Source organism: Pinus tabuliformis, chromosome X, assembly GCF_031772625.1.
Source record: "Pinus tabuliformis cultivar Carrire ecotype Pingquan chromosome X, CPIR1, whole genome shotgun sequence".
In the NCBI taxonomy this organism is placed as follows: Eukaryota; Viridiplantae; Streptophyta; class Pinopsida; order Pinales; family Pinaceae; genus Pinus; species Pinus tabuliformis.
The window spans coordinates 1,534,497,249-1,534,500,591 of record NC_142308.1 but is presented as its reverse complement, the minus strand read 5'-3'; the positions used below and the strand labels follow the sequence as shown (position 1 = coordinate 1,534,500,591).

At 34.6% G+C, this 3,343-nt stretch overlaps 1 non-coding gene across 1 annotated transcript; it reads right to left on the bottom strand.

Moving 5' to 3' along the window:
- Positions 1-2,414: 2,414 nt before the first annotated feature.
- TRNAV-CAC (transfer RNA valine (anticodon CAC)) lies at positions 2,415-2,488 on the bottom strand. The gene has a single exon. It is a non-coding gene; the product is annotated as a tRNA-Val (tRNA).
- Positions 2,489-3,343: the final 855 nt, after the last annotated feature.

The window sequence follows — 3,343 nt, the reverse complement described above, 5'->3', positions numbered from 1 at the left end:
AAAAAATAAGGAGTTGTCTTTAGTGCTACTTTTCAGAAGCTTTTAGGGTGAGTTTTTCTTGTAATTTCTCTAAAATCCTGCAGGAATTTATTGAAATCACAAGCTTGATGCGTAATCATGTGCAATTGTAGTGCCCTAGGGGTTTTCCACAGTGCTGAATCCATATATAGAGTCAAAAAATTAGTTTAAATAACACAAATCAAGATTTCACCTCAAAATTTTCCACCACATACACCAAAAAAAACTCTAAAAGATAATAGAAAAAACAGTCCACCCAACCATATCACAGAGCAAAAAGACATACTCTAGTTTATGTCTAGCTAAGCACTTGATTAAAAATAATGAGTTTATGTCTAGCTAGGCACTTGATTAAAAATAATGTCCCTCTAGCTAATACCACATTGTTGTACACAGAGGGCGTTGTTAATATTGCATTGTTGTACAGGAAGGGCATTGCAAATATATGATCACCATCAAGCTACTCAGCAGCATTATGGGATTCTCAGGAATGTTGTTCATATCAATTATTACCTCTTTTTAATTTTCGTTACATATTGATATCAACTTTTGAGTGGAAAGTGTATGGTGTAGAATTATAAGTGCATAAAACCTGGATCCATAGAAAACAATGTGGGGTTTTTGCTTTGACCTCAAATCCAACTGCAGCTATGCTGTTTTCCAAGTCCCTGAATGTTAGGGTTACTGGTAAGTGGTAATTCAGGTTTTTTTTTTTAATGCTTAGCTTATTAGTGACATGGAGTGGTAATTCAGGTTTTTTTTTTTTAATGCTTAGCTTAGTGACATGGAGAATATGCTTTCTTGCTTGGCCTCTCTCTGTTTTTACTTTGAGTTGATTTTGTGTGGGTATTTATATCTGAAATGATAGTAGGAGATCATTTTTGTCACAATTTATACTTTTACTATTATAAATCTCCTCTTCGCTGATATACCTCACATTGTTGATAAAAAATGTCTCAAAACATCTTATAACAGGGAAAGAATGGATTGTTTTCCAATAAATCGTCTCTTCTCTCATGTACCTCATATTGCTGATAAAAACGGTTTCATAATATCATTTTTATATTGCTGATAAAAACGGTTTCATAATATCATTTTTTTTCCAGAAAAAAAAAACAAATTTTTATTTTAGATAGAGAAAATTACATTTTCATAAGATTATATCATGTTCATCTGAAACTGTAGATCAGCATGGTTGTTCACATGATAGAGCTGTCACAGAATAAATGCAAGAAAACAGAAAAACAAGTGAGTTTGTAAGGATTCACACCCAAAAAAGTACCAGCAATAAAATGAGACCAAAATACCAAAACAGAGAAATACTCAAACTATCCCATACCACAACCCCTGCCCGCAGATAATTTTTCGAAGAACATAAAGCCTGGCCAGAGAGACCAGTTTTAGAGAGTGCATCAGTCTCCACTACCCCTGTCAGCAAAGAACTTTTCAAAGAACATAAAGCCTGGCCAGAGAGAGACCAGTTTTAGAGAGTGCATCAGCTTCTATGTTCTTTTCGGGAAACATCATATAGCATGCAAAGAATGATTTGTTTTTTGACAAAAGCAGCACTAAGAAATAAGAATTGGCCTTCCCTATTATTATAATGTTTGGTGTAATGATTTAAGTTACTGTGTGGTTTAAGGATAAGTTTTACTGGGTAAAGCCACGAGACCGTAGTTCAAATCTTTTTGAGTATATTGTCCTGCTAAGATCTCAGCAGTTCAAATCTCATTGAGTATATTGTCCTGTTATGATCTCAGCTCAAAGTGTAAACTCTGCTGAGTTTTGGCTCTTATTAAATCATAAGAATTTAGCTCTTGTTAAATCATAAGAATTTGGTATATCTGGCTTGCATGTTGTTGAATATACTCTTGGTGTTATAGTGGCATGGCTTGCATGTTGTTGAATATACTCTTGGTGTTATAGTGGTAACAATGAGTCCCTTAAATTACTCCAAACAATTACCCATCCACCACCTAGTTAAAACAATTACCCATCCACCACCTAGTTAAAATTAATGATTTATATACAAATGCACATCTAAACAACATAAATCATTCTATTTTTAGAAAATGGAAACTCTCCTCCATGAAAAGTCCACAAAACAATTTAAACAGAAACCCTGGAAGAATCTTTCTGGTTTATAGGTGACAAACTGAAAGGTCAAACAGAATTGGCTTTATAATATATATTGATGCTACCGTAGAAAATGCCTGAAGCATTATGTCATGGAATTGATCGTCTCGAGGAAATTTATGTCATGGAATTGATCGTCTCGAGGAAATTTTGTACTTTGCCATGGAATTGATCGTCTCGAGGAAATTTTGTACTTTGCCTGGAGAAAAATTTCAAATCTAATGAGAATTTCTGAGCTCGGAACGGAAATTTTATGAAAATGTCTGAGCCCGGACTTGAACCGGGGACCTTTAGTGTGTGAGACTAACGTGATAACCGACTACACCACCCAGACATATACTCACAATTTCAATGCCTTTTTCTCTCAGATTTTAGAGAATTTAAAACTGAATGAAAAAAAGAATAGCTTGATTCGATCGTACTACAGAATATGCTATAGCGTTCAATGGCGTTGCGGAAATTTTAGAAATTTCATGAAAATATCTGAGCCCAGTTTCGAACCGGGGTGATTGTAAATATGCCATGGAATCGATTGAAGAAATTTTATATTTGGCCTGGAGGAAATTTTAAGACCCTACTGAGAATGTCTGAGCTTAGACTCGAACGGAGTTTTTTAAAACGAAAATTTTAACACCTTACTGAGAATGTCTGAGCTCAGACTCGAACGGAATTTTTAAAACCCTAATGAAAATATCTGATCCCAGACTCGAACCGCAGAAATTTTAAAACTAATAAGACAAAAAAACAGATTGACAAAAAATAGCCGAGGTTTTTATTAAATAAAGGTAGACTTTTAATTAAAAAAAGAAATCTATTCAATTCCTCTCGGCCAAAAATCTATCAATTGAAATTAGAATGATCTGAGTCGGGCTCTCGAGTTGGGCTCTCAGCCAAATGCAGAGAAATATTTTCCTTAGTATGCTTTCGCCTTTTGGGCGAACTATGAAACAAACCATTGATCAAATAATTTATTATTACGATGTTCATTGTGGTCGCCTTATGGTAGTGTACCATTCCATTTCACCATTAATTTCGAGCTAGGAGCTAGCATGTTCAATTAGTATTTTTTTTAATCGGTAACTGTTAGGCCTAATCTATGGGAGACCAAGGATCAACCTCATAGCTGCCACTATAACACCAAGAGCATAACCAACAAAGTCGGGTATACTAAGTTCCTATGATTTTAGCA